The sequence below is a fragment of the Cetorhinus maximus genome, chromosome 3, assembly GCF_964194155.1.
Source record: "Cetorhinus maximus chromosome 3, sCetMax3.hap1.1, whole genome shotgun sequence".
Lineage (NCBI taxonomy): Eukaryota > Metazoa > Chordata > Chondrichthyes > Lamniformes > Cetorhinidae > Cetorhinus > Cetorhinus maximus.
The window spans coordinates 14005432-14024678 of record NC_135881.1 but is presented as its reverse complement, the minus strand read 5'-3'; the positions used below and the strand labels follow the sequence as shown (position 1 = coordinate 14024678).

At 45.2% G+C, this 19247-nt stretch overlaps 1 protein-coding gene across 1 annotated transcript in view; it reads right to left on the bottom strand.

Annotated features, from left to right (window-relative positions):
- zbtb47b (zinc finger and BTB domain containing 47b) overlaps positions 1-18575 on the bottom strand; it is a 254214-nt gene extending 235639 nt beyond the window's left edge. Inside the window, exon 1 of the mRNA XM_078536591.1 lies at positions 18304-18575. The gene's annotated coding sequence lies outside the window, so the exon portion shown is untranslated. The remainder of the gene's footprint in view (positions 1-18303) is intronic.
- Between the last annotated feature and the right edge of the window lie 672 nt (positions 18576-19247).

The window sequence follows — 19247 nt, the reverse complement described above, 5'->3', positions numbered from 1 at the left end:
TCCATAATTGTAGTAGCATCATAGGACAACATAGCACAGGAGGGGGCCATGCAGCCCATCGTTCCTGTACCAGCTTTTTTTAAAAAAAAAGTTATCCAATTAGTCCCACACCCTGGTTCTTTCCTCATATCCCTGCAATGTTTTCCCCCCTTCAAGTATTTATCCAATTCCCCTTTGAGAGTTACGATTGAATCTGTCCCCACCGCCCTCTCACACCGTGCATTCCAGATCATGACAACACAGTGTTAAAAGAAATTCTCATTTCCCCTCTAGTTCTAGTTCTTTTGATAATTGCCTCAAATCATCTCTATCAAGTCTCCGTTTAACTTGTTCTGTCCTAAAGTGAACACTCCCGGCTTCGGTAGTCTTGCCACGTAACAGAAGGTCCATTAACCCTGGTACAATCCCTAGTAAATCTCCTCTGAACCCTCTCCCATGTCTGTTAAGCCTGAAATGAATTCACTGGATGCACGAAACAAAAATCAGGAATTCAAGTATTGCTGAGAAAAAAAAGACACGCCGTCAAAGCTTTTCATCTTGTACTCATCAGGACAGACGCAAGAACACCAAACTTCAAAGGGAGCAACAATTTATACTGCGTGAGAAAAGGGCGCTGATTGGTTGACAAGTGGGTCATCACCCTTTGCTCAGGCAAAATAAATTGATGCAAGCTTTGAAATTTGGTATTCTTGCGTCTGTCCTGAATCTTCGACAGCGTGTCTCTTTTTTCAGTAAATACCGAAGTTCTGTGCTACCAGTCAGGAACTTCTCTCCCTCTCGCACTTGACACACAATGGAATGTCATGAGGCACCTTGCTGCTGTGCAGAGCAAGTGGGTTGCCCAGCAGAACTGCTGAGGTTGACTCCATAGAAATGAAAAACACAAATCTATTTCCCCACCGCCCACCCCGCCCTCCCCTCCAAAGTGGTCACTAATGTCAAAAGGGTCAAGGGATATAGTGGATAGAGCAGGCAAAACAGAGCTGAAGCGAGCCAGGCCGCTGTGGACTGCTGCTAATATGGCGCATTTTCCGATTAAACAAACTGACCCAGTTTACATTCAATGACAAGAGCCTATAGGGTACTGAAAGAGGACCTGGAGAAACTGTCTCTCACTGGACTCATGTCCCAGTAAGAGCAGCTTCATCAGGACCCTACACCAGGCCCTCTGTTCACCTTTTGTGGCTGGAGGGTGGGGTGGGGTGGGGTGAGGTGGGGGAACAGAAACATCATCAGTCATCCTACAAAGGTCAAAATTTCACTACACAACACCAGGTACAGTGGGCCTAGTGGTTGTGTTGCTGTATCAGTAATTGGGAGAATGAGGGTTCAAATCCTACTAGGGCTGTTTAAGAATATGAATTCAGATTTTTTTAAAAATTAAAATGCAAGTGGCCCTAAAGCAGTCGGATTGTCGTAAAAACAGATGTATTTTTGGGAAGGAAACCTGCCGTTCTTACCCGTTCCGGCCTACACATGGCTCCAGTCCCAGTCCACTGTGGTTGACTCTAAACAGCCCTTCTCTGTTGAGAAGGGAGCCACTCAGTTACATCAGTCCCCACCTTACAGCAGTGTGAGTGTGCGAGAGAGAGAGCGTTTGTGAGAGTGAGTGAAAGTGTGTATGCGAGTGAGTGTGAGCGAGCGTGAGTGTGTATGCGTGTGAATGTGTATGTGTGAGTGAGTGAGGTGTGAGTGAGTGAGTATGTGATTGAGTGAGTATGTGAGTGAGTGTGTCAATGAGTGAGCGACCGAGCGTGAGGGTGTGTGAGTGGCATCAGGAGAACTGCAGAAATTCAAGATGGCAGCTCACTACCACCTTGTTGCTATAGTGTGTCCCCTCTATGGACTAAATTGCAGACTAATCACCTTAAACTCAGCAAATGAGATGGCGATTGTTGGGCTTTGCATACATTCAATCAATCAATAAATAACCAACCACCACCACCTTCTCATGAGCAATGAGGGACAGGCAATAAATACCGACTTATGGTGCTGAACACAGTACGAAAATGAATAATTTAAAAACAAAAAGCAAAATACTGCAGATGCTGGAAGTCCAAAATAAAAACAGAAAATGCTGGAAAAACTCAGCAGGTCTGGCAGCGTCTGTGGAGAGAGAAACAGAGTTAACGTTTCGAGTCTGTGTGGCTCTTCTTCAGAGCTCTGAAACGTTAACTCTGTTTCTCTCTCCACAGACGCTGCCAGACCTGCTGAGTTTTTCCAGCATTTTCTGTTTAAGTTTGAAAACGAACTTCAACGGAGACCCCAGTTTTAATTTAGAACGCAAGGTCATGGGCTGAGAAAAGATCACTGCAAATATTTGGAACTCTCTACTCCAGGAGGGCTCTGGATGCTCAGTTGTTGAGCGTATTCAAGATGAAAAGCAACAGAGCTTTGATCTCTCTGGGAATAAAGAGATACGGGGACTGGTCGGCAAAGTAGAGTTGAGGTAGAAGATCAGCCATGATATTATTGAAGGCTTGAGCAGGCTTGAGGGGCCGAATGGCCTATCCTGCTCCTATTTCCCATGCTTTAATTAACCCATCGCTTCTCTTTCAGACGCTGCATAAATTTCAAACTTGCAGCACTTTTTCACCTTTAGCTTCACTAAGTTGCCAAGTGGCATCAAACACTTGCAGTGTTAGCCTCTCGTCATCCTGTCAACAGTCAGGCGCAACTGCTCACCGCTCTTACCAATCCAAAAGGAGAAAAGGAAAACGTTATGATCCAAAGCTCGACTGCCCGCCTTGGTTTTAAACAGATTTTAACTGGGACCTGTCTCCATTTGAAAGCTTCCTCGGGAATGAACCACAGGTTGCCAGCTCAGAATGACTATCTGTTCTTTTTCGATTGCACACCCAGCCTCGTCATCTCCCCTCCACCCGCCCCGTACAGTGCAGCACGTATGGTCACCATTCTGTCAGGCATGCGCACACAGACTCTATCTCTCTCTCCTCACTGGTCGTCCTCCAGCCAGAATAACCAAACTCGTTTTTTATCGGTACCCAAAGGATTTACATTTATATAACGCCCTTCACAATCTCAGGATATCCCAAAGCACTTTACAGCCAATTAATTACTTCTGAAGCACAGTCACCATCGTAATGTGGCAGCCAATTTGCACACAGCAAGGCCCCACGAACACTAACGTTTGAAATGTGACAGGTGTGTGTTGATACGGCAGGTACACAATCACAAAAGCTCACTTTTAGGGAGTTAAGCATTGACCAGGACATCAGACAGGGCTTCAGCTTAACCTCTCATTCGAAAGGCTGTACCTTCAACAGTACAACACTCCCTTGGTACTGCACTGAAGTGTCAGCCTGGAATATATGTGTTCAAGTCTCTGGAGCGGTGCCTGAACTCACAACCTTGAAGCGAGAGAGCTACCCACTGAGCAGATACTCTCACTGGGGAGTCCGCTTCAAATCACTGCATGCTTGGTTTCAGTGCTGGCACACTCTATTTAAGGAGGAACACTGTTTAACGAGGCACAATTCATCTTTGGAGGGGTTTTTCACCAATTTACAGCTGGTTGTTAATCTGTTAGATCTATTGTTTCTGTTCATGGAGATGAAAGGGAGTAGAAGGCTATCAGCACAAGCACTGCTAGAATAGATATAGAGTAGTTACGAACAGAGTAAACTCCTTCTCTAGTTCAACAATGTGTTTCAACCTCAAAACAGCACCCCCTTGCTGCACCAGTGGAACACAGATTCATTATGGCACAGAAGAAGTTCGACCCATTGAGACCATGCCTGCTCCCTGTAGATCAATCCCATCGTCTCAACCCAACATCTTCTAGTTTCCCACTCCTGCCATTCTCTGATCTTACTGCAGGTTGCAAGCTTGCTTGCAGCTAATGTCAATTTCGGTAAAGTCTTTAGACAGGGGACTCATACTCATACACACACAGACTATCCAAGCCCACTCTGCAGAACAACCTTAGCCAACAGACAGCGGCAGGCAGCCTTGGCTGGATTCAAATCCTGGTCGCAGGGTTGAAAAGGAGACACCCTTAAATAAGGCATTTTCACTCCCCTCCCCAATCCCACTCCTCTTCCAAAATCCTGTTCCATCGCCAAGTTATAGGGATGAGAGAAGATTAAGCAGCCCGCTTGATCGGCACCCCATCCACCACTTGAACATTCACTCCCTCCACCACCAGCGCACGGTTATGTACTATCTACAAGATGCACTGCAGCAACTCACCAAGTCTCCAGCAACAGCATCTTCCAAAACCATGACCTTTACTGCCCAGAAGGACAAGGGCAGCAGATGCATGGGAACACCAGGACCTGTAAGTTCCCCTCCAAGCCACACTATCCTGCCTTGGAACTATTCCACCATTCCTACACTGTCACTGGGTCAAAATCCTGGAACTCCCTCTGTAACAGCAATTACGCCAGGCAGACTGCAATAGTTTAAGGTGGTGGCTCACCAAAGGACGCAGAAACGATGTTTCACCTGGCCGGGGGAGTCTAGAACCAGGGGACACAGACTCATCATAAAGGGGCAGACCATTTAGGACTGAGATGAAGAGGAATTTCTTCACTCAGAGTTTAGTGAATCTTTGGCATTCTCGACCCCAAAGGGCTGTGGAAGCTCAGTGATCGAGCATGTTCAAATCAGAGATCAATAGATTTCTAGATACGAATGACATCAAGAGATATGGGGATAGTGGGAAAAATGACATTGAGGTAGACGATCAGCCATGATCTCGTTGAATAGCAGAACAGTCTCGAGGGGCTGAATGGCCTACGCCTCTTTCTATGTTCCTACCACCACCTTCTCAAGGGCATTTAGGAATGGGCAACGAATGTTGACCTTGCCAGCAACACTTACATCCCAAGAAGGCATTGGTGCAATAGTTGGGGATTACCCTGGTTCAGGAGATCAGGATCTGGAATCGGTTTGGATGGAGATGAGGAATAGTAAGGGAAAGAAGTCTCTAGTGGAAGTGGTCCCTAACAGTAACCACAATTTAGGACAAAGTATACAAGAAGAAACATTGGGTGTTTGGGATAAAGGAAGGGCAATAATCATGGGTGATTTTAATCTACATATAAACCACAAAAATCAGAATGGCAGTAGTAGCCTGGATGAGGAGTTCATAGAATACTTTTGCAACAGTTTCTTCGAGCAGCATGTTCTGGAACCAACCAGAGAGCAGGTTATATTAGACTAACGTATCTACATTAGATATATTGTGTAATGTGACAGAATTAATTAATGACCTCAGAGTAAAGGCACCCCAGGTAGCAGCGACCATAATATGATTGAATTTTACATCCGGTTTGAAAGGGAGAAGAGTGGGTCTAAGACTAGTATTTTAAACTTAAATAAGGGCAACTATGTGGGCATGAAAGCTGAGCTAGCTGAAGTGAACTGGGGTACTAGGCTAGGGGATAGTTCAATAGAGAAGCAGTGGCAGACATTTCAAGGGATATTTCAGAATATTCAGAATAATTAATTCCTACTATAAAGAAAAATTCTAAGGGGATGACCCACCATCCGTGGTTAACTAAAGAAGTTAAGGAAAGCATCAAACTTAAGGAAAAAGCATATAACTGCGCAAAGATGAATGGCAGGTCAGATGATTGGTCAGAAGATAAAGATCGGCAGAGAATGATTAAAAGGTTAATCAGCAGAAAGAAATTAGAGTATGAGAGGAAGCTAGCTAGAAAATGTAAAAACAGATAGCAAGAGTTTCTACAGGTATTTAAAAAGGAAAAGAGTAAGTAAAGTTGAGTGTTGGTCCTCTAGAGAGTGACAGTGGGGAGTTAATAGTAGATAATAAGGAAATGACAGATGGAATGAACAAATATTTTGCTTCTGTCTTCACTATAGAGGAGACAAAAGACATTCCAGTAATAGCTGCAAATCAGGAGGTGGAAGGGAGAGGGGAACTTGGTGAAATTACAATCACTCGGAAAATAGTACTGAGCAAACTGATGGAGCTGCGGGCTGACAAGTCTCCAGGTCCCGATGGACTTCATCCTAGGGCCTTAAAAGAGGTGGCTAATGAGATAGTCGATGAGTTGGTGTTAATTTTCCAAAATTCTCTAGATTCTGGAAAGGTTCCATCAGACTGGAAAGTAACAAATATAACTCCTCTACTCAAGAAGGGACGGAGGCAGAAATCAGGAAACTATCGGCCAGTTAGCTTGACGTCTGTTGTGGGGAAGGTGTTAGAATCGATCATTAAGGAGGTTATAGTTGGGCACCTAGAGAAACTCAAAGTATGAACATACCAACAAGAAGCAGAGTAGACCATTCAGCCTCTCGAGCCTGCTCTGCCATTTAATAAGATCATGGCTGATCTGATAGTAACCTCAAATCTGCATCACACCTTCACCCAATAACCTATCACCCCCTTACTTACCAAGAATCTATCTACATCTGCCTTAAAAATATTCAAAGACTCTGCTTCCACCACCTTTTCAGGAAGACAGTTCCAAAGACTCACGATCCTCATCTGTTTTAAATTGGCGACCCTTATTTTTAAACAGTGACCCCCTAGTTCTAGATTCTCCCACAAGAGGAAACATCCTCTCCACATCCACCCTGTCAAGACCCCTCATGATCTTATGTGTTTCAATCAAGTTGCCTCTTACTCATCTAAATTCCAGTGAACACAAGCCCAGCCTGTCCAACCTTTCCTCATAAGACAACCCATCCACTCCAGGTATAAGTCTGGTAAACCTTCTTTGAACTGCTTCCAAAGCATTTATATCCTTCCTTAAGTAAGGTGACCAATACTGTACACAGTACTCCAAACGTGGTCTCACTAGTGCCCTGTGCAACTGAAGCATAACTCCCTACTTTGTATTCAATTCCCCTCACAATAAATGATAACATTCTATTAGGTTTCCTAATTACTTGCTGTACCTGCATACTAGCCTTTTGTGATTCATGCACTAGGACACCCAGATCCCTCTGCACCTCTGAGCTCTGCAATCTCCCACCATTTAGATAATATGCTTCTCTTTTATTCTTCTTGCCAAAATGGACATTTTCACATTTTCCCACATTATACTCCATTTGCCAGATCTTTGTCCACTCACTTCACCTACCTATGTCTTTTTGTAGCCTCTTTAAGTCGTCTTCACAACTTACCTTCCTATCTATCTTTATGTCATCAGCAAATTTAGTAACCATCCCATCCATCCCTTCATCCAAGTCATTTATATAAATTGTAAACAGTTGAGGTCCCAGCACTGATCCCTGTGGCACACCACTCGTTACATCTTGCCAACCTGAAAAGACTCATTTATGCCTACTCTCTGCTTCCTGTTAGCCAGCCAATCTTCAATCCATGCCAGTATGTTACCCCCTATACCATGTGGTTTTATTTTCCGCAATAACCTTTGATGTGGCATTTTATCAAATGCCTTCTGGAAATCTAAGTACAGCACATCCCCTTTATCCACAGCACATGTTATTTCCTTGAAGAACTCCAATAAGTTGGTAAAACACAATTTCCCTTCCACTAAACCATGTGCCTCTGCCTGATGACCTTGAGGTTATCCAAGTGCCCTGCTATAACTTCTTTAATAATAACTTCTAATGTTTTCCCTATGGCGGATGTTAAGCTAACTGGCCTGTGGTTTCCCGTTTTCTGTCTACCTCCCTTTTTTAATAAAGGAGTTACATTTGCTGTCTTCCAATCTAATGGGACCTTCCCCAAATCTAGGAAGTTTTGAAAAATTAAAACCAATGCATCAACTATCTCACTAGACACTTCTCTTAAGACCCTAGGATGAAGTCCATTAGGACCTGGGCTCTTGTCAGCCTGCAGCTCCAACAATTTACTCAGTACCACTTTTCTGGTGATTGTAATTTCCCTGAATTCCTTCCCCAGTTCCATTTCCTGGTTTATAGCTGCTTCTGGGATGTTACTTGTATCCTCGATAATGAAAACTGATGCAAAATACCTGTTCAATTCATCTGCTATCTCCTTGTTTTCCATTATCAATTCTCCAGACTCTCTTTCCATATAGTGTTTGAGTACCATTCTGCTGCTGCTGATGGCCCACAGCACCTCATGGATGCCCAGTCTTGAGTTGCTAAATCTGTTTGAAATCTATCCCATTTAGCATGGTGGTAGTGCCACAAAACACAATGGAGGGTATCCTCAATGTGAAGGTGGGACTTCGGCTCCACAACGACTGTGATGTGATCACTCCTACTGATACTGTCATGGACAGATGCATCTGCAGCAGGCAGGTTGGTAAGGATGAGGTCAAGTGTGTTTTTCCCTCTTGTTGGTTCCCTCACCACCTGCCGCAGACCCAGTCTAACAGCTATGTCCTTTAGGGCTCAGCCAGCTCGGTCAGTAGTGGTGCTACTGAGCCATTCTTGGTGATGGACATTGAAGTCCCCTACCCAGAGTACATTCTGTGCCCTTGCCACCCTCAGTGCTTCCCCCAAGTGGTGTTCAACATGGAGGAGCACGGATTCATCAGCTGAGGGAGGGAGGTACATGGTAATCAGCAGGAGATTTCTTTGTCCATGTTTGACCTGATGTTTGACCAGGAGACTTCATGGGGCCCGGAGTTGATGCTGAGGACTCCCAGGGCAACTCCCTCCCAACTGTACACTATGCCGCCACCTCTGCTGGGTCTGTCCTGTCCCACCGGCAGGACAGACCCAGGGATGGTGATGGTGGTGTCTGTAAGGCACCTTATCTGTAAGATATAATTCCTTGAGGATGACTACGTCAGGTTGTTGATTGACTAGTTTGAGACAGCACTAGCCCCCAGATGTTAGTAAGGAGGACTTTGCAGGGTCGACAGGGCCGAGTTTGTCATTGTCGTTTCCATGCCGGGTGGTCCGGCCAGCTTCATTCCTTTTTTGAGACTTTGTAGTGGTTTGCTAGGTCATTTCAGACGGCATTTAAGAGTCAACCACCATTGCTGTGGGTCTGGAGTCACATGGAGGCCAGACCAGGTAAGGACCCCAGATTTCCTTCCCCAAAAGGGGATCAGTAAACCAGGTGGGTTTTTTAACAACAATCAACAATGGTTTCATGGTCATCACTAGACTTTTAATTCCAGATTCTTATTGAATTCAAATTTCACCATCTGCCGTGGTGGGATTTGAACCCGGGTCCCCAGAGCATTACCCTGGGTCTGCGGATTACTAGTCCAGTGACAATACCATCGCCTCCCCATGTTCAGCACAATTCTGGAAATCTTCGCTCTCCATAAAAAGGAATCATGCACTGGGACTGACTGGCAAAATGGTGGGTCAAAACCAGGAATAGGATTTGAATTCTGCTGATTTCAAGCCTTTTCATACCCTTTATAAAACACAAGACTTCATAGTGCCTTTCATGACTCAAGACTTCCCAAAACACTTCACTGCCAACGCAGTATTTTTGAAGTGTAGTCACTGTTCTAATGTGGGAAACGCAACAGCCAATTTACACACAGCAAGCTCTCACAAACTGCAATGCGATAATGACCAAATCAGTGAGGAATTCTCACACAAATCTCCGCCTCAAAAAAAAGTGGGCCGGGTACCATGAAATACGAGGAGCTCCGATTAATTTTTTTTTAAACCCACCTCCCCCAGTGACACTGAATCATCCTGGAGAATTCATTCGAAATCGTGACACCTTCACCACGACTATATTCGCGTTCACCATGAACCTGTTTGTGTACAGCAATCTATCACTGTTTCAAGTGTACCTATTGTTACGCAGGAAGAGGCAACTGCCAATTTGTGCAGAGCAGGATCGCACAAAAACAACGGCGAATGATCAGAGGGATATTGGGCAGTGGCCCTGGAGACTCGTCCGTAGTTCTTTGCATTTCTTGTACTCATTTGAACGAGGCCATCAATCTATCATCTGCTGGTTCAATGCAGCGCGCCCTCAGTGCTCCACCGAAATGTTGGCTTTGACCTACTCCTGTCCTTATTCGGGTTCATTCTATAGCAGTCCGAGTACAGGTACGCGATCCAGCTTGCTGTTAGGCTAATGCTTCGCTTGCCACCCCCCGTCCCTTCTGCCCCACACTGAACGCCTACAGTCAGGGACAGTTTGTTTCTGATCGCACAGGCACACAAGACAGGCAAATTCACAGGAACAGCAAAGCCGCTTTCACAAGGAAAACGGGCACGTCATCAATTTTTGCAACAAATCGAGAAAGGGCAGACCTCAGTAAACTAGAACAACAATTTTAAAAAGGCAAAAACAGCCACCTTTCCCAAATAGTGACAACAGAGATAATTGCTAAACAGTCAGCACCAGCAACATCCAACCAGACAGACTAACTTGCAATTACTAACGCTTCGTTGCATCATCCAAACCTGGGGAACAATCAGCAGCTTTGAGTCCAGCGACTGTTAAGTAGGCAAACGCATGATCAAATCTAATCAAAAGAGTAAATCGTTGGCACAGGAAACATAGACATACATCACAGGAGGAGACCATTCTGCCCATTGTGCCTGTGCCGGCTCTTTAACAAAAGTGACACAATCAGTCCCACTCCTCCGCTCTTTCCCCATAGACCTGCAAAGGGTTGGTAAACTGCTCAGCACCAAGAATAAGTGAGTAAAGGACTATCCAAAAAACTAGGGCTATCTGGAATACACCTGGCCCCTGCCCATCTAGAACACAACCAATTCAGGCCAGCGCCTAGCCCTGACTTCAAGTTGGATCGTGTCCCTGTACTCAGATTACTTCGAATGATACAGTAGAAAATGAGGCTATTCGGCCCATCATGTGTGAGCTGGCTTTTTGGAAGAGCTGTCCAATTAGCCCATATCCCCTGTTTGTTCACCATGAAACTCTCATCTAAGAATCCAGGGTTAAAGATATTATAGGTAACCTGTACACACGGGTTAAAGGGATTGTGGATCACCTGTACACGTAAGTCAGGTTTGTACATGCCGGGGTTAAAGGTATTGTGGATCACCTGTACACATACGAGTGAGGTTTGCATACGCTGTCTCTAGTGTCTGTTTGTGTTCATGGATATGAATTCTGGCTAAACAGTGCAAGTCAAATCTCATTTCAAACCACAGGACAGGGCAGTTAGCTGATGGTCTCTTGGGTTTGGATTCAACAAAGCCCATAGCCATCCAGCCCCACCATGAGACATAGGGTCCGATTTTAACTCTGGGTTTCGAGTGAGTTAAAAACTTGCCCTTATAGTTACTGAAGCCGCTTTACTTTAGGACACTCGGGTCGAAACAGTGTAGTCTTGAAAAGGAGAAATGAATTTGAGAAGCATTATCTAATCAGGGCCTAGTTAGTTGTCAACATGATCTTTTCAGACTAGATGCTTTTTCCAGTCACCCAGAAGCAAAAAGTCTCCTATGGGAAGTTGTAAGATCAAAACATAACAGCAGTTCCCCTCCTACTCCACATTACACAATTAACCCATACAGGGATCTCAGATGGGGTACGTCAGTAATTAAAGCACCATAATAGCACTGAGACAGAACAGTACATAATCTCAAAAACATTCTGATGTTATCAGCAATGTCAGTACAATAGCGTTTTGTTGAATCATGGTTCAAGAAGGCGGCTCACCACCACCTTCTCAGGGGCAATTAGGGATGGGCAATAAATGCTGGCCTAGCCAGCGATGCCCACATCCCATAAATGAATTTTTAAAAAAATACACTATTGTAGTCATTTGGTAGCACAGAGCTTGAGTATTGCTGAATGATGACATTTTGTTGAAACTTTTTGTCTTGCACTCATCAGGACAATCTCAAGAATACCAATGTCAGGGGAAGCAACAATTTTATATACTGTATGAGAAGAGAGTGCTGATTGGTTGGCAAGCGGGCTCTAATTGGTAGAGGCGTTGCCATGAAGAATGTACCAGTTAATGGCGATTGACTGTTAACTGCCAAGCAATGTTTCAAATTTAAACCAGCAGCTTGATTCTGATTGGTCAAGGCATTGCCCTCAGAAATGAACCAGTGAATGGCTATCACTTATTTTGTTTAGCTGAAGCAGGCGCAATGTTCTTTCTGCCTGCAAAGAACAGGGCCCTGTGTATAAATATATGTCGCTTCCAGTACGTGCAAACGTGTAACACTACGAGCCCGACTGACAGCCTTAAATTGGTGGTCAGCATAATTTTTAGCACACTGAGGGTTCTTTAGCAAATGCTGTCCAATCGCGGACTCACATCTAAAGTTGGACATTGTGTTTTGAGTTTTGCAAGCATGGGCTGGTTGGGTACAGAATGTAGCCTGCCTGTTGCAAACAGCAGAAGGGACATTCTGTTTGATACAATCTGTCAGTCTACGGGACGTACGGCCTACTTGGCATCACACTCGCACTGAAATTCATACACCACATTACTCATTTGTGTGATAGGCAAAAAGTCTTCCTAGCTTGACGGCAGCATCCTGTTAGTGGCGAATGCCGCTCGTGTTGCTCCTGCATAGTGGCAGCGTGAAATAGCTAGCTTCACCTGTTGCTCAAATCTTTGAGATACCTTGCCCTTCCAGGGTAATCTGAGGTAGACTGGGCACTTTTCAGAGCCAAAGGTTACAGCCTTAGGCCCCTTCATGCATTTGCACGATATACAGCGAGAAATGATTGGTCAGGGTAGCCATTATTCTGCAGGATGCCTTTGATGCCCCTATTTCAGCATTAAGCTTGTACGGTGAGCACATGGCTTGGGCCCTATTTACGAAAATGTTGCCGATAAGACCAATCTTATAGCGTGTGGAACTGTAAGAATCCCAACGCGTATATTGACCAGTGAAGGTAGGTTTGTGGTAGACTGAGGTAGAGAATCCCTCTGGCAGATTTCTCAACTAGTGCGTCAAGGAAAAGGAGTTCATTTGACTCCATTTCAAAGGTGATTGAGTGTAGGATGCAGCCCATTAAGACATGCAAGGAAATTGTTACATGCTGCTACAGATTTAGATATAGAAAACATATCATCCACATATCAGAAATATGCAAGGAGGAGGAGGTTGTTGGGTGTCATTCCATCGAAGAGATGTTTCTTATGAGACCCAATAAAGATGCTTGCGAGCGCTGGGCCTAGAGGGGATCCCATGGCGACACCATCTATTTGGGCATACATGGTGTCATTAAAACTGAACTCAACTGTGTGAGCTGCCAAGTCCATAAGCTCAACGAATACTGATTCACGCAATAGTGACGGGTCTAGATCGCCATGACATAGAGCTGCAGCACAAGCATCTATGGCTTCCTTAAGTGGAACATTGATGAATTGGCTAGTGATGCCAAATGAGCACATGGACAAAGCATTGCTATCAATATGCAAGTCGTGGCCTTCGGAAATGTGAAAGAATCCTTCACTGTGTATCTGGAAAGCTTGTTCAAAACTGTTTGCAACAACTCACCCAACCATTTGGTCAATTCATGCTGGTCATAAACATGATAGGGTGTAAAGGGACATCAGCGAGCTGCGAGGACAAACCCTGTCATATATATCGTACGGCAGCTCATTGGGAGCAACCCCAACCCTAACCATTCCAACTTGGAAATATATCGGCCGTTCCTTCATTGTCGCTGGGTCAAAATCCTGGAGCTGCCCCCCTAACAGCACTGTGGGTGCACCTACGCCACATGGACTGCAGCGGTTCAAGAAGGCAGCCTCACCACCACCTTCAAGGGCAACTAGGGATGGGCAATAAATGCTGGCCCAGCCAGCGACGCCCACATCCTGTGAATTTTTTAAAAATGTGATTCCGTGATTGGACAACACTTGCTAACTATTCCTCAATGTGCTCAAAATTATGCTGACAACCAATTTAAGGCTGTCAGTCAGGCTCGTGGTGTGGTGCATGTGCATGTATCGGAAGCTACATATGTTTTTACACAGGGCCCAGTTCTTTTCAGACAGAAAGAACATGTACACACATTGTGTGGTCCAGCTAAACAAAATAAGTGACAGCCATTTGCTGGCTTATGCCTCGGGGCAATGCCTTAACCAGAGTCAAGCTGCCTGGTTTAAATTTCAAACAATGCTTGGCAGTTAACTGTCAGTCACCATTAACTGGTGCATTCTACATGGCAAATGCCCGTACCAGAGTCCACTTGCCAACCAACCAGAGTCAAGCTGCCTGGTTCAAATTTCAAACAATGCTTGGCAGTTAACTGTCAGTCACCATTAACTGGTGCATTCTACATGGCAAAGCCTCTTCCAGAGTCCACCTGCCAACCAATCAACACTCTCTTCTCATACAGTATAAGTTGTTGCTTCCCCTGACATTGGTGTTTTTGCGATTGTCCTGATGAGTGCAAGACGAAAAGCTTCGACAAAATGTCTTTCTTCAGCAATATACTATTGTGTTTAGGAATAACTTAAAAAAAAAATATATTGCTGCTCCCCTCCCTGCCCCACCCCCACAGTAAATCATTCCAAACTGAAACTTGGAGCACGTCCTCATTATTAGGGGGCTGCATCTCACCCCTACATTTAAAACCAGTCACATACACTCCTCTGACATACTCGATAAGAAATTAAAACATGCACAACCTGCACTGAGTGAGTGCTGAAGAGATTTACCAGAATGGTTCCAGGGATAAGGGGTTTTAGCTACAAGGTTAGGTTGGAGAAGCTGGGATTATTCTCCTTGGAGCAAAGGAGATTGAGGCAGATTTGATTCAGGTGAACAAGATTATGACAGTTTTGGAAAAGGTGGACAAGGAAAAGCTGTTTCCATTAGCCGATGGTACAATGACCAGGGTACATGGATTAAAAATTTTGGGCAAGAGATGGAATTACCATCACTGAATCCCCCTCTATCAACATCCTGGGGGTTACCATTGACCAGAAACTGAACTGGACTAGCCATATAAATACTGTGGCTACAAGAGCAGGTCAGAGGCTAGGAATCCTGTGACAAGGAACTCACCTCCTGACTCCCCAAAGCCTGTCCACTATCTACAAGGCACAAATGTGATGGAATACTCCCCACTTGCCTGGATGAGTGCAGCTCCAACAACAGTCGAGAAATTCAACACCATTCAGGGCAAAGCAGCCCACTTGACCAGAATCTCATCCACCACTTTAAACATTCACTCCTCCACCACCGACATGCAGTGACAACAAGTGTGTACCATCTACAAGATGCACTGCAGCAACTCACCAAGGATCCTTCAACAGCACCTTCCAAACCCCTGACCACCACCATCCAAGGACAAGGGCAGCAGACATATGGGAACACCACCACCTGGAAGTTCCCCTCCAAGTCACTCACCATCCTGACTTGGAAATATATCACCATTCCTTCACTGTCGCTGGGTCAAAATCTTGGAACTACCTCCCTACACCGCATGGACTGCAGCGGTTCATGAAGGCAGCTCAACACCACCTTCTCAAGGGCATCTAGAGATTGGCAATAAAAGCTGGCCTAGCCAGCAACACCCACATCCATAGAACCATAGAACACTATAGCACAGAAAAACAGGCCATTCAGCCCTTCTAGACTGTGCCGAAATATTATTCCGCTAGTCCCATTGACCTGCACCCAGTCCATAACCCTCCAGACCTCTCCCATCCATGTATCTATCCAATTTATTCTTAAAACTTAAGAGTGAGCCCGCATTTACCATGTCAGATGGCAGCTCGTTCCACACTCCCACCACTCTCTGAGTGAAGAAGTTCCCCCTAATGTTCCCCCTAAACCTTTCCCCTTTCACCCTAAAGCCATGTCCTCTCGTGTTTATCTCTCCTAACCTAAGTGGAAAGAGCCTATTTGCATTTACTCTGTCTATACCCCTCATAATTTTGTAAACTTCTATCAAATCTCCCCTCATTCTTCTACGCTCCAAGGAATAAAGTCCTAACCTGTTTAATCTTTCCTATGAAAGAATAATTTTTAAAATGCAGGGATAATGTGAGGAAGAATTTTTTTGCTGCCTGTGGTAATGAGCTGGAACACACTGCCGGAGGGTGGTGAACACGGAGTGGATCAATGATTTCAAAAGGCAGTTGGGTGGGCACTTGAGAGAAATAAACTTGCAGGACTACTATAGGGCAGGAGATCGGGACTGACTGGATTGCTCTACAGAGAGCCGGCATGGACTCGATGGAGTGAATAGCCTCCTTCTGTGTCGGGATGACTGTGATTTATAATCCATGCTAAAAGCTGAATAGTGAACTAACACCTATAAATGGTCAGCTGATCACAGCCGCAGTGGTGGGGGGTGGGGGGAGAGAAAGATTAATGTTTCTGTAACACCCTCAGGCAATGAACCACTAAAGTGTGGTTGCTATATGAGGATATGCAGCAGTCAATGTTGCATTCAGCAAAATCCTGCAAACATCAATGAGATGAAGGGGCCAGTTCAGCTGTTTTGGTGGATACTGGATTGGCATTACCAGTGGCACTGCATGGTCTCCAAGAGGGCAAACAAGGTATGGGTTTCACATCACATCAAAAGATGGCATCTCTGACAGTGCAGCACTCTCTCAGTGAAGCACTGGAGTGCCTCACCTGCATTACGTGGGCCCACACTGTTTGATTTAAGACCTCAGTGCGCGCTAGCTAAACAGGCACACACATAAGGGGCAAGTTCCCACAGTCAGCCTCTAAGGGTGTGGGAGTGGGAGGGAGGATACAAACCATGGCTGATTTTTCTCCCCCCGCACACACTCCCGTTTCTACACCACCCCCCCCCCCCCCCTTCCTCCCTCCCCCCCTCTTTCTAGCTCAGGAATCCACAGACAACATCCCCAACTATATAAAATCAAGCAGGATGTAAAATCAGCATTGGCCCCCTCCCCTACCTCCGGTCGTGTCAGTTATTCCATGGGCACGCTCTCCCATTCCTCTCCATTTATATCTCAGTGGGCGAGAGGACTGTCTGCTGTAACCATAAGACGTAGGAACAGAAGTAGGCCATTCGGCCCATCGAGTCTGCTCCGCCATTCAATGAGATCATGGCTGATCTGATAATCCTCAACTCTACTTTCCTGCCTTTTCCCCATAACCCTCGATTCCCTTACTGATTAAAAATCTGTCTACCTCAGCCTTGAATATACTTAACGACCCAACATCTACAGCCCTCTGCGGTAAAGAATTCCACAGATTGACCACCCTCTGAGAGAAGAAATTCCTCCTCATCTCTGTTTTAAATGGGCATTCCCTTACTCTGAGATTATGCCCTCTAGTCCTAGACTCTCCCACAAGGGGAAACAACCTCTCAGCATCTACCCCGTGAAGCCCCCTAAGAATCTCAGATGTTTCAATAAGGTCGCCTCTCATTCTTCTAAACTACAATGAGTACAGGCCCAACTGATGCAATCTCTCCTCATAAGAAAATCCCTCCATACCCAGAATCAACATAGTGAACCTTCTCTGAACTGCCTCCAATGTCAGTATATCTTTCCTTAGATAAGGGGACCAAAACTGTTCACAGTATTCTAGGTGTGGTCTGATAAGTGCCTTGTATAGTTTTAGCAAGACTTTCCCATTTTTATACTCCATTCCCTTTGAAATAAAGGCCAATGTTCCATTTGCCTTCCCGATTAACAGTTGAACTTGTATGTTAGCTTTTTGGGATTCATGCACAAAGACTCCCAAATAAATCCCTCTGTGCTGCAGCGTTCTGCAGACTTTCTCCATTTGAGAGCCAGCATGTACACGATGGGCCAAATGGCCTCCTTCTGAACTAGAACGCGATTAAGAAATACAATTTAAATTCCTCGGGAGTAGATATCACATTCGTTCAGAAAAAGGGGAGGAGGGGGGGGGGGGGGGGGGGGGTGGTGATCATTGCAGTTCCAACAAACAGCCCAGGCACAGTGGCAAGACTGCTTAAACACACACCCAACATCTGAAGCAATCTTACCGCTGAGAGAGGGAGGGGCAGGAAGAACACGAACACAGGTAAGAGAGAAAAAAATCGACTCAGTTACTATCAGCAGCAACAGTCTGAAGTGCATTACACTATTTCCATATCTTCAACACCACTAGGAGGGATAGAGAAAAAAACAAGAGGCCCCAGATGAAAGTATTTACATTATAAATAAATAAATAAATAAATGTTCATTTTTTTTTAAAAAAGGGTTACTCTGTTAAACCCGCCACCGGATAGAATTGCAAACTCTGCAATCAAATAAACTGTTCAAATGGGAGTCAGCAAACTTTTTGATTGAAAACTGCTCAAATGGGAGTCAGCAAACTTTTTTTAAGTTTGGGGAGGAAAAAAAGAGTTCGTCAATAATTTAACATTGCTTAAAGGAGAAATGCAAATGTATGCACAGACGAGTCGACTTGTAAGTGAACAGAAAGGAGGTTGGTGCTGAGAGAGAGAGAGAGAGAGAGACACTTCGTAAAACTTACCAAATATGGTTCTGGGGAGTGTAGTTAAAGCGACTCGTCTGCAATTCCCAGTTCCCAGTGCAGCCCTTGTTCTGTAAATGCACCCAAAGGTTAAATCACAAGTGCGGTCTTCGAGTTTAAAAAAACAAAACCCATTTTTGGAAAAAAAAAACACAAGTTTTTTGTGTGTGTGTTTTTCCCTCTCTCTCCCCCACCCAACTTTTTTTTTTACCCCCACTACCACCACCACCACCCCAAGTGTAAACTTTGCACTTGGAAAAGTCTGGAGCACTTCCGCATTCTGAGCCACTGGCTCGATGTCACTTTGTTACAGGGCGGAGTAACTTTTAAAGACATCGCGTCCCCCCGTCCCCCCCCCACTCGAATCACCGCTTCCCTAATAATCCTGGCTTCTGTTTTAACCCGTAAACCACCGGCTCTGCCTCACCAAAGGTGTCCTAACAATAGGAGGTGAGAAAACAACAGGACAACCCCCCAAAACCCCTGCCAGTGAGAGCTGCAGATGTCCACAGCAGCAGCAGACAAGGGGATATCCACCCTGAGTTAGGGGATTGTGTTAACTCAGGATGGGGAAGGGCTAAGTCTAAACTAAATATGGCTGCAACGAAGCAAGAGGGGGGAAAAAAGTTAAAACAAGATGATTGGGGGGAGGTTGAAAAATAATATTAAAAAAAAAATAATAATCCAATCCAAACTAAAATGTAAAGTATTGATGAAGTTCCAGCAGCTGCGATTAAAGACAGACACTCAAAGCTCTGTCTCCATGACTTGGACGCTGCTGTTGCATGAAGAATGTCCATGAAGTCTGCCCGCCCGGGAACTCGAAGCAGGAGTTTCACATCCGGAGCCTGATCCCCACCCCGGCCACTCACTTCAGACCCGAGCTGGGCTGAACGTGCCTCCGCCTGCACTTTGCCCAGTGCTTCTCCTTCCAGGCTTCAGTC